At 45.4% G+C, this 13018-nt stretch overlaps 1 protein-coding gene across 2 annotated transcripts in view; it reads left to right on the forward strand.

Moving 5' to 3' along the window:
• LOC126282045 (protein goliath) overlaps positions 1 to 13018 on the forward strand; it is a 601667-nt gene that overhangs the window by 432013 nt on the left and 156636 nt on the right. The window lies entirely within an intron of this gene.

The following is a 13018-nucleotide window of genomic DNA, read 5'->3' on the forward strand; positions in this document are numbered from 1 at the left end:
CGCTGTCGCGGCATGCTACCAGTGTTAAAGACTGCGATGGAGCTCCGTATGCCACGGCAAACTGACGGCGGCGATGCACAAATGCTGCGCAGCTAGCACCATTCGACGGCTAACACCGCGGTTCCTGGTGTGTCCGCTGTGCCGTGCGTGTGATCATTGCTTGTACAGCCCTCACGCAGTGTCCGGAGCAAGTATGATGGGTCTGACACACCGGTGTCAATGTGTTCTTTTTTCCATTTCCAGGAGTGTATTTCTTGTGCAGCACAGTAAGATCCATCTTGCTAACGCAAGACACATGTGACTGTAGCCGTGTTAAGGTAAGAATAGCTACCTGTAGTCCATCATCACGTGAATGAAAAGAGAAATTTGATGAATTAACAACCGTTGGCATTTAATTTTGTCACTTTCAGCTATTTACTAGATGACTGTGAAGGAGTTTTTTTCAATGACGTTTCCCGTCAGTTAATCTTGCCGTTTAGAATCACGCCGCGCACTCGCCGTATGGCCCATCCACTTAACAGGATTACATTTGAAAACCGCTGTATTCGTGTTCCGCGTCAATTCTGTTCAGTTACCTGACTTTGCTGGCACTTCGCAGTTCAGTGTACATTAATCAGTGGTAAAGCGCAACCACTGAAACATCGTGCCTCGGCTACTTCACGGAATTTAGTGTAGCTGCATCGAGCGAAATGGCGCAACACTGGACTCGAATTCGAGAGAGCGACGTTTCGAATCCCAATCCTACTATGCAGATTTAAGTTTCCCGTGATTTTCCTAAATCGTTTGAAAAGACACGACCGATTTCCTTCTTCCATCCGAGCGTCTGCTCCTTCTCTAGTCGATGAGAGATTAGGCCATATTTTTACTTTTAGTGCATTTGCCCAACTCCAGCTATTCGGTTCCTCCTCATTTGTGAACGTTCTGCTAGCAGCTAAAGTAACTTCTCTAAGTTCTCGCAAAGCTTTGCTAATGCGGATAGTAGCAAAAAAATGGTTCAAATGGCTCTGAGCACTATGGGACTTAACATCTGAGGTCATCAGTCCCCTAGAACATAGAACTACTTAAACCTAACTAACCTAAGGACATCACACAACACCCAGCCATCACGAGGCAGAGAAAATCCCTGACCCCGCCGGGAATCGAATCCGGGAACCCGGGCGTGGGAAGCGAGAACGCTACCGCACGACCACGAGATGCGGGCACCCGGAAAGTAGCAATCTGAGGTCGTATCCATACCTATTACAGAGGTGGTTGGACGAATGCAGACCGGTCAGAAGCAGTCTGGAGAGCTTGTAAGAGTGTTGCATGGTAGCTTGATCTGAGAAATAATTGTTAAAAAAAATAATTCGATACGCAGCCCGGTTTCTGAGTTAATTAGCAGTGACGTTAGCCAGTCACGCCGTTGCACGCACAAACTCGAGCACCTCGCCGTACACAATTAGTGTCCATTATTCTCATACCGTAAATGGAAACGCACTAGACCGCTCAGCCTTTGGCTCGGGTTCAATCCTTCCCACTGCCCCGTGTCTAATTTTTCTATAGCTCTCTTGTTCGGTTTTAGGGAACCAAACTCAGAACACGTTTGGCGACACTGTCTCTGGCGGACCGCTTGAATTTGCATTGTCAATGGCCTGATTGACTAACTTCACTGTTAGTTAACTCGGAAAAGGGGCAACGGCGTGATTGGCTAACTTCAATGCTAATCAACTCGGGGCAACACACCGAATTTATTTCAACAAATATTTCTGAGCACAACCTACTCTGAAACACCCTTACAAGCTTTTCAGACTGTTTCTGACCACCCTACATACGTACCACGTTCCTCCTAAATTATTGGACCGACTTTAACCAAACTTGTTACACATATCAGTTAGCCCCCCAGTGGGGGGGTAAGAACCACCTACCTATCAAAAGGGTTGGGAGTTGTGCAAAACCGTTTTAGACAACGATGCACGAATACCCATGCTTTAGTCTCCAGTATTTGAGAATGAGACAACTCATAGACAAAATTTCAGACCTTTCTCTAACTTTTTCTCTCTGACGACCCAACAATGAGCCCAACTGATGAAAGGAAAAAAAAAAAACATTGCTTACTATATTTTCGCTGTTCGTGCAGTAAAAGTGCCGCACGAAGCGTTACGTTTTAATTTATTACTTCTTTACTATTAATGATATTCGCGATACATTTCACAGACAGTATGCACCTACGTCACTGAATGTACCTACAAAAGTATATCGTTGTACGTCATTTAGTTTAGGAAATGTGACGTCAAGTGTTGACATGCTTGAAAAACTATATCGCATATGACGTTTCATTTCTATTTATTACTTCTTTACTACTACCTTTCGTAGACAGCAGCCACGTATACCAATGGATGTATCTCCAAAATTATATCGTTGTACAGCAGACATTTCAAGAGATACGATGTCATAAACGTTGAGCTGCGTGAAAATGAAACTGTAGGGCAAAATTCGCTAGGAATTCAGGTGCAATATGTGACAGGTGTTAAATATATTTGGCAAGTGCGGCCGCGGGCAAAGCCACGGATATAAAGCTCATCCTAAAGCCCTGCAACGATTTCAACCAAATTTGGTACACATATTAGATGCAATCTGGAAAGAAATACAGTAGGGTAAGAAACAACAGCCTCGTATTTCGGAAAGCGAGATAAAGTGGAGAGAGAAGGGGGGAGGAGGAGATGATGGACAGAGGCAGGAGCGGAGAAGATGAACAAAGAGAGGAGATGGACAGAGAGAAGGGGAGAGCACGAGGTGAAGACGGAGAGGAGGCAGGAGATGGGGGTGGGGTGGGAGGGGGAGCAGAGAGAGAGAGAGAGAGAGAGAGAGAGAGAGGTGGGGAGGAGATAAGCAAAGGGGGAGAAGCAGATTCACTGGGGGAGGAAGAGGGTTGGGAAGGGGAGTGGAGGGATTGAAGAGGTGACAGAGAGAGGGGGTGGAGCAGGAGACAGGCAGAGAAAGGGAGACAAAGGAGATGGAGTAATAAAAGATTGGAATAAATACATACGCAGGAAACACCGAATACCCCTAGTACTAGATCCCTGATAAAATCCAGTTAAGGGTTTGCAACTTGGAGCTCTTGTTTTCGTCTCTCATTATAATAACTACGCCTCAGTTTTTCTCAAGGCTGCACTTGTATCGCTTTTGTGACTATTTGTCTGAAGGAGTTGTGTGACTTAAACAAAACTTGGTAGGCATCTTTGTACACCAGAAATATGATGCCTACTACCACGCTAGTCGCAGAAGAGTGGGGGGGGGGGGGGGGGGGGGGCTAGCAGCGCCACTATGAGGATGTAAATCACATTTGCTTTAAATACGAGGGTAATCCCAAAAGTGAGGTCTCCGATTTTTTTATAAGTACCCAGACCTGTTTATTTTTACAATGGTTTACTTCAGTTTACAGCTTGAACATTTAGCTGTTTTTGGATATAATCACCATTCCTGTCGATGCATTTTTGTAGACGCTGTGGCAGTTTTTGTATGCCCATGTCATACCAGCTCGCCGCCATGCTGTTCAGAAAGTTATTGTAGAAGTAAACAGGTGTATGTACTTATAAAAAAAATGGGAGACCTTACTTTTGGGATTACCCTCGTATATGCTGTAACGGTCGTGAGCGTTAGTTACCTTTGACATTGGACGTGATGAATTGATGTTAGTCAAGAGTGTCGACAAAGACGCCATTATCAACACCTCACTAAGTTTAAATGTGGTCGTGCAATAGGGCTACGACAAACTGAATGCTTCTTTTGTGACTTTGCAAAAATACTTAGCAGGAATGTAGCCATTGTACGTGATTGCTGCGAGCGATGGTGACAAAAATATACGCTCGCAAGAGGGGAGACTAACGTGTTCGGCGTATGGCTCTGGAGCATCGTACTGCATCTACAACAGCAATTTGAGCAGCAGCTGGCGCCATAATGACCCAACGAACTGTTACTTCAAGGACAGCTCCGAGACAAATGTCCTGTAGCGTACATTTCAGTGACACTAAACCACAGCCATTTGCAACTTCAGCGGTGTAAAGCGAGAGCTCCTCGGATTGCAGGGTGAAGGTCTGTTGTGTTTCTGATGAAATCTGGTTCTGCCTCGGTGCCTGTAAAGGCCGTATGGTGCTTGGGAGGCCAATTGCAGACCTGTAACTAACCTGTCTGCGTGCTAGACTCACTGAAGCTACACCTCGAGTTACGGTGTGAGGTGAGATCTTGTATGATAGCAGAAGCACTCGTGTTTATCCCACACATCCTGATTGCAAATTTGTACCTCAGCCTGGTTATTTGCCTTCTTGCGCTGTCATTCATGAACAGCATTCGAGAATGTGTTTTCCAAGAGGATGACACTCGTCCACATACCGCTGTTCTAACCCATGTTCTGCAGTGTGTCGACATGTTGTATTGGCCTGCTCGATCACGAAATCTGTCTCCAGTTGAGCGCATATGGAACATCATCGGACGACAACTCCAGCGTCATCCGCAAACAGCAGTAACCGCCACTGCATTGACCGAGCAGGTGTAACGGACCTGGAACTCTATCCCACAAACTGAAATCCAGCACCTTTACACCACAATGCATGCATGTTTCCATGCTTGCATCCAACACTGCTTATTAATGTACCGGTATTCCACATTTGGAATGGCTTATCTTGCATTTACATGAACCTGTGATCTTGCAATGTTAATGCGTTAAATATGATACCTAGAATAATATGCTCTGGTTAAAACGCACCAAGTAAGATATTTGACAGCGAGAGCGTCAACGACGTAATATGGAAGTGTAAGTCTTACGCCAAATATACCAAATAATTGATTCAAATGGCTCTGAGCACTATGTGACTTAACTTCTGAGGTCATCAGTCCCCTAGAACTTAGAACTACTTAAACCTAACATCACAAACATCCATGCCCGAAGCAGGATTCGAACCTGCGACCGTAGCGGTCGCAAGGTTCCAGACTGTAGCGCCTAGAACCGCTCGGTCACCCAGGACGGCACAAAATAATTGTTTATTACGATATATTATCTAAATATCGTACTGTAGGTTGCAGAGTGCTTGAATATGGGTTTTGAGCCAGAATAGGCCTATAGCCAATGAAAATAGTCACAATAATAAAAACTGCTATACAAAAACAGCTTTTTGGCTTAATGTACACATAAAACGAATGTTGTTTCTGTGCATTGCTATAGAAAGCCCCTGCTTCCTTTAGGGCTTCTTAATTGAATAATTATTTTTATGTTATATAACTGTCAATATGTTGGCAGGACTGATGACGTCTTTATCTCTAACAACATTCGTATTTTACGTAATATGAGTCCCACAGTGGCTGTAAAATCTACAGCTTCGACAATCAGTAATATATGTGCGACAGAGCTACTCGTAATGGAAGACTTTAGACCCCTTTCATCCCACATAATTTTGTTTCTGATTGCTTCTCCAGTTCTGTCATATTCTCAGCTACTATACATGTGTAGCAAATTTCAGATATTTCGCTGATCTCCTCTCTCCACGTACCGCAGACTGATCGTGTGATACTAAAGAAATGCCGGCCGGAGTGGCCGAGCGGTTCTAGGCACTGCAGTCTGGAACAGCGCGACCGCTACGGTCGCAGGTTCGAATCCTGCCTCGGGCACGGATGTGTGTGACGTCCTTAGGTTAGTTAGGTTTAAGTAGTTCTATGTCTTGGGGGCTGATGACCTCAGAAGTCCCATAGTGCTCAGAACCATTTTTTTTACTAAAGAAATTGTCAATTTTTTCAGTGAGGAGACTGGGAACCTTTCGTTATAGCTTCTCCTTTTACAAAACCCCTCCAAGTTCATTCAGAGGCGGGCAGCTAGATTTGTTACCGGTACGTTCGAACTACACGTAAGTGTTGCGGAGACGCTTCGGGTACTCAAATGGTTCACATGTCTCTGAGCACTATACGACTCAACTTCTGAGGTCATCAGTCGTCTAGAACTTCGAACTAATTAAACCTAACCAACCTAAGGACATCACACACATCCATGCACGTGGCAGGATTCGAACCTGCGACGTAGCGGTCGTTCGGCTCCAGACTTTGGTGCCTAGAACCGCACGGCCACAATCCGGCCCGCTACTCAACTGGGAATCCCTGGAGAGAAGGTGACGCTCTTTTCGAGAAACGCTATTGAGAAAATCTAGAAAACCGACGTTTGAAACTGACTGACGAACGAATCTACTGCGTCAACATGCATTGCTTTTAAGGACCACGAAGATAATATTCGAGAAATAAGGGCTGATGCGGGGACATATAGTCAGTCGTTTTTCCTCCGCTCTATTTGCGAGTGGAACAGGAAAGGAAATGACTGGCAGTGGTACCCTCCACAGCGCGCCGTAAGGTGGCTTGTAGAGAATCTATGTAGATGTAGATGAAGAGGTAACCAGGGACTGCATTGTCTGCATGTCGGGATTCGGTGGCCCGATAGAAGCTACTGGCGTCAGAAGTAACTGTAAAAAAAGTGAATCAGGAAAGACTATTGTTGTTTGCCGACGCCTTCGTGTTGTTTACTCCCGTCGCGGCAAACCTGCAAGAAAACAGTCTATTGTATTTTGTCACCGAGAAATACGCGTCGCGTTCCTTTTTTTAGTGCTTACAAGTTAGCGTAGACTTTCCGACACTCGTTAAAAAACCTCGGTTCTCCTGCGAAACTGTCTTGAAAGCAACCCAGTATCACTTGCTGCCCTCCAAATCACATTATTACATCATCATTCAGTGAAAGAATAAGCACCCACGGAAAGATTTAAGTGTTCGATTTTCCCACGCGCTGTCCTTATGTGTAACGATCGAGAAATAGTGGCTCGATGAACACTCCGGCAGGTACTTAAGTGTGAATTGCAGGGTATTCATTCAAGTGTAAATGTATTAGGAAATCCCTCGTGGCAGCAGAGTTGAGAGCAGTGTGTGTTGCAAACGTTATCCAGAACCTAACTGTAGCGCTCCACGCCAAAAATGTCGCGCAAAGATTCCTTTCAACTTGTATGTATGTGTGTAACAAAGACCCTCCGAGCGAAACTCTCTCGCCTAATCTAGTCTCATGCTCATAAATTAGGGATAATGCTGACACATTGTGAAACAACGCTCTGGTGGGCGGTTTGCAGGGTTAAATCACCTCGGGGTATGACCATGCGGTGCATCTGACATCGTCGCAAGGTGGCGCTGGCAGCAGTCCACATACGCAGAGGTGTGTGGGTGCATGTCAGAGTACGGTGCAGAGAGTAAGTGTGCAGACGTTTTCAGACTGTGTGTTGAAAATGGCTCAAAGAACACATATTGATGAAGTTATGAGGGGTAGAATACTAGGGCGACTGGAGGCTGGTCAAACACAGCAGGTCGTAGCACCCTCCGTGTGCCACAGTGTGATCTCATGATTATGGCAACGATTCCAGCAGACAGGAAACGTGTCCAGGCGCTACAGTACGGGACGTCCACAGTGCACAACACCACAAGAAGACCTATATCTCGCCATCAGTGCCCGGAGATGGCCTCGGAGTACTGCAGGTAGCGTTGCTCGGGACCTTACCGCAGCCACTGGAACAGTTGTTTCCAGACACACAGTCTACAGACGACTGAACAGACATGGTGTACTCGCCTGGAGACCTGCAAGGTGCATTCCACTGATCCCAGGTCACAGGAGAGACCGCAGAGCCTGGTGTCAAGAACACAGTACTTAGTCATTGGAACAGTGGTCCCAGTTTATGTTCACGGACGAGTCCAGGTATAGTCAGAACAGTGATTCTCGCCGGATTTTCTTCTGGCGTGAACCAGGAACCAAATACCAGCTCCTTAATGTCCTTGAAAGGGACCTGTATGGAGGTCGTGGTTTGGTGGAGTGGGGTGGGATTATGTCTTTGACAGAGAAACTGTGACAGGTCAGGTGTATCGGGACATCATTTTGCCTTTTCAGGGGTGCAGCGGGTCCCACCTTCCTCCTGATGGATGATAACGCACGGCCCTCCCGAGCTGCCATCGTGCAGGAGTACCTTGAAACAGAAGATATGAAGCGAATAGAGTGGCCTGTCTGTTCTCCAGACATCGAGCACGTCTGGCATGCTTTTGGTCGACGTATCGCTGCACGTCTTCAAACCCCTAGAACACTTCAGGAACTCAGACAGCCACTGGTGCAAGAATGGGAGGCTATACCCCAGCAGCTGATCGACCACCTGATCCAGAGCATGCCAACCCGTTGTGCGGCCTGTGTACGTGTGCATGGTGATCATATCCCATATTGATGTCGGGGTACATGCACAGGAAGCATTGGCGTTTTGTAGCACATGTGTTTCGGTACGGTTTTCTCAAAATGGTTCAATTGGCTCTGAGCACTATGGGACTCAACATCTGAGGTCATCAGTCCCCTAGAACTTAGAACTACTTAAAGCTAACTAACCTAAGGACATCACACACATCCATGTCCGAGGCAGGATTCGTACCTGCAGTCGCGCGGTTCCGGACTGAAGCGCCTAGAACCGCTAGGCCACTGCGGCTGGCGCGGTTGTCTCAACTTATCGCCAAAACCGTGAACTTTACCGACCTGTGCCTATGCTATTAGCGCCAGTTTTGTGTAGTGCCACGTTGTGAAGCACCACATTGTGCAATTATCCTTAATTTATGAGCATGAGTGTAGTAGAAAACTCCATTCCACGACATCAATTTTACCTCCTCCCGAGTTCGGACGCGCTGCCTGGCTTGTAAGATGTTTGGCCTGGAGTAAGCTGGTATGGATCTGGCGCATCCCAGCTGTGATTGCACGAAATTACGCCCACACGGACCGCTACTTCCGTGAAGATTGGCGCGGCGCCCTATAAACAGGAAGACTCGAGTCTCTAATTCAGCCGGGCTCCCTCTCTTTAGCCTTCCCCTATTCCCCCCCCCCCCCCCTCCACCCCTCTCTCCGGCACCCTCACCGCCAACACACTGCTGTGGCAACGCCCTGGAGATTATAAACGACTCTTACGCTTCTTGCTGTCACCACAAATAAGCAGTGCTTATGCCGCAAATGCAACACTCGCTTTATTTATCTCATGTACCAAGTGACCACAGTAAAACTGACCAGAAGCCAAGCACCAATTACGCAACCGTTGATCAAAGTACTGATGAATACTTCAGATGCATGTTGCGTTCTGAATTGCAAGCAGAATGAACAAATGAACATACGCAGCTCGATCTGAAAACATTGACTCAAGCAGCACAACTTTTTAATAGTAGTCAAGATGTACGTGTATTCTGATAAGGTTATGACACGATGGCCTTTTTAATTTTCACTAGGACAACTGTGTCGTGGCATTCTTTGGGACTTCGCTGCAACATTTCTTTCACTTAAACAAGGGCGTTTAAGTTTTCGTATTCGTTTCGAACATTCACTAATTATCACTACGATGTAGAGACTGCATTGTCACGAAATGACGAAAAAACTTTTCGAAATAGATTTATTTGGGACATCCCGTGCATCGAGCCAGAGATCTCGCCCTAATAGTCAGACTGCGTCTTTTACGGCAAAATGTGCTTATACGAGGGTCGGTCAAAAAGTAATGCCTCCCATTTTTTTTCTACTTAAAAAAAATTAAGTTAAGTGAAAAATTTGAATTTGGCGCCATTCCTCAAACCTTCTTCTGCAATCCACTGCAGTAGTAACTTTCTGTGTCAACAGGTGGCAGCACAGCAGAAGTTTGTAAGATGGCCGACATCGATGTTCGTTTGAGACAGCGTTGTGTGATTGAATTCTTGAATGCAGAAGATGAAACGCCCATACGCATTCATGAAAGACTGAAGAAGGTGTATGGTGTTGTGGCAGTGGATGTCAACACTGTTAGACGATGGGTTCGTCGTTGTAAGGAAGCTGAAGGGCAAACACCGTTGACTGACGAAAAGCGGAGCGGCAGGCCGGTGAGTGCAGTGACTCCACACAACATTCAGCAAGTTGATGACATCATTCGTGGTGACCGTCGGGTGACTGCAGATGAAGTGTGTCGCATTATTTCTTTTAGTAAAGGCAGTGTGATCACGATTATTCAACAATTGGGGTACTCAAAAGTTTGTGCACGGTCGGTTCCAAGAATGTTAACCGATCAGAATAAAGAGGCAAGGAAAACAATAGCCTCCCAACACTTGCAGCGCTTCCGTTTGGAGGGAGACGAGTTTCTGAAAAAAATTGTGACCGGGGACGAAACATGGGTGCATTTTTTTGAACCCGAATCAAAGAGGCAGTCAATGGAGTGGCGTCACACAAGCTCGCCGAGGAAGAAAAAATTCAAAACTGTGCGATCGGCAGGGAAAGTTATGGCAACAGTTTTCTGGGATACAGAGGGTGTGATTCTGGTTGATTTTTGGAGCAGGGATGCACAATAAATTCTGTTCAATACGTCACAACCCTCAAAAAACTTAAAGCACGTCTTCAGCGAGTTCGCCCAACAAAATCAATGGCAGATGTTCTTCTTTTGCATGACAATGCAAGACCACACACCAGTCGTCACACCTCTGACGAGATTGTCAAAATTGGATGGGAAGTTTTGCCTCATCCCCCAGACAGCCCTGACCTGGCACCATCAGACTTCCATCTGTTCGGGCCACTAAAAGAAGCTCATCGTGGGATTCATTTTGAAGATGAGGAGGCCGTCAAAACATCCGTGCGTCAATGGCTTAGGAAGCAGAGCTGTGATTTTTACCGTGCTGGGATACATGCCCTTGTTCAAAGATGGACCAAAACTGTAGAGATGGGCGGAGATTACATTGAAAGATGACAAAATGATCCTCAATGTTGTGGTTTTCAACCTATGTAATTGCATTTAAATTTCCTGACAATTAAATGTAGAAAAAAAATAGGAGGCATTACTTTTTGACTGACCCTCGTATTTCGAAGTAGTCCCATGTAATTTCAGTGCACACTGAACGGCTTCCTTGCAGCGAGTGATCCACGTAAAATAACCTATTCTTCAGCAGAGGAGGGGCGGAAGAGACATTGCTCTTACATTACCCATCTATAGTTTCCATAAGCGCTTCGTTGGACTCATATTTTCGAGCCGCAAAATTTCTTTTCCTGTTGGAATAGGTGCAAGTAAGATATAGTTTAATCTGGCAAATAATGTGGAGCCTCGAATCCATCGGTTTTCTCATTATGAAATCACCTTTGCGACAGGTGCTCGGTCAAGGTGAAATCCGGTGTTCTTTTTCTTTTGAGGTGGTAGCCTCCACAGTGTTCCCTCCAGCCGCTGGACATGTAAGATGTAAACAAGAACTACATTTTTATGCAGCCTACCATTGGATAATCTTGGAATATTTATCAGAGCTTACCAAAGCGGAATGTAGATGCTGCCATTCGCTCTAGGGGTGAAAGACTGCTTTTTTGCGTCAAAATGCGCCTGTGTTTCGAAGTAGTCCCAAATAATTGCAGTGCACTCTGTACGATTGCAGCTTCTTCGCAGCGAGTAGCCAACTTCCGAAATATCTGTAAAAGAATGTTTTGTCGGGGGGGGGGGGGGGGGGGAGCGGAGGAAGAGTGGAAAGATCCTCAAAGCCGTGGGTAACCGAAATGGTTTTAACGATCAAATAGACGCACCACCAGTGATATTATACTTAAAAGTGACTAAACAATTCTTTCATACATGCTGCTTCGAAAAAAAAAAAGTTTGCTGTGCCGTGTGTTTTTAGAGTATTTCTCTTTGAATAGTCGGCAGGTGCAGGGTAATATGACAAACACAGAACCACACACGAGTATCAAAATTCCTCCTCAATAACCGACATAGTCGTTCCTCGCTTAAGACAATTTATGCTTGGAGCATCCAGACTACACGTTTTTGTTTACATTTTTCGTGGTTTTCGTACTCCAGTCCTGGCTTGCATGATTCTTTCGAAAATCATGCAACTGATTTCATCATGAGCTTTTGTTAAACAGAATTCTAACTCGCTCCTCATTTACAGCGCAGTTGTGGGATGTTAAACCCCTGTAAACAGAGAGAGAGCCGTCAAATTAACGCCAGCGTCAGCCGTACTCTGTTCAAATGGCTCTGAGCACTATAGGACTTAACATCTGAGGTCATCAGTCCTCTAGAACTTAGAACTACTTCAACCTAACTAACATAAGGACATCACACACATCGATGCCCAAGGCAGGATTCGAAACTGCGACCGTAGCGGTCGCGCGGTTCCAGACTAAAGCTCCTAGAACCACTCGGCCACAGCGGCCGACAGCCGTACTCTGTTTCCTCTCTTATATTTAGAGTGGTTGTACGTTTATTTGCAGTTCGTACTCTTCGCTGTTCGTCCACTTGGACGTCACATGCAAATGCAGCTGATTACGTCGACTAATCGCGAGTTACATAAATGCGTGCTTATTCCACTGTCATGACACAACACATGCACAATGACACCTAACCTTGTAGGGTGGGGGAGGAGGGGGTGGCAAGCAGGACTGATGGAGGAAACAGCGCAGTTTCCTACGAAATAAAACTCAAACACAAATGATAACTATGTATAATAATGACCAAACATACTAGTGATACCGCTTCATAACAGGTACCTACTACTTAAAATGTCGTTCTCTGAGAGAATACAGTCTGTATAAAACTTTTACATATCAAGTTGGCGCCAGGCAGGTACCGTTTAGTTATATAAGAAAACTTTTTATATTCATATTTTACAAGTTTATTTACTGTCTGCTGCAGAACTTTATTGTAGCTCTAAATGACGAAATGAGCCGCTGTGGAATGTAAAAGAATGGCCTTTCCAAGGAAAGTATGCTGGCTCCGATACTATACGAGGTTTGGAACTTTAATAGTGGCAACTATTTATTTACAGCTCGTACAAAATAGACAGATGTTTCAAAGTTTTACTGACCTTCAAAGTAGTCACCAGCATTGTGTATAACCCGTTGCCAGCGATGTGCAAGTCGTAGGATACAGTATATTTTATTTCTAAACTGCTCAACAGAAATTAGAAGAAGAATTGCAATGGCAAAAGGAGGATTCAAGAGGAAACAGAAATTACTTTGTGGACCACT

This window comes from Schistocerca gregaria, chromosome 7, assembly GCF_023897955.1.
Source record: "Schistocerca gregaria isolate iqSchGreg1 chromosome 7, iqSchGreg1.2, whole genome shotgun sequence".
NCBI classification, from domain to species: domain Eukaryota; kingdom Metazoa; phylum Arthropoda; class Insecta; order Orthoptera; family Acrididae; genus Schistocerca; species Schistocerca gregaria.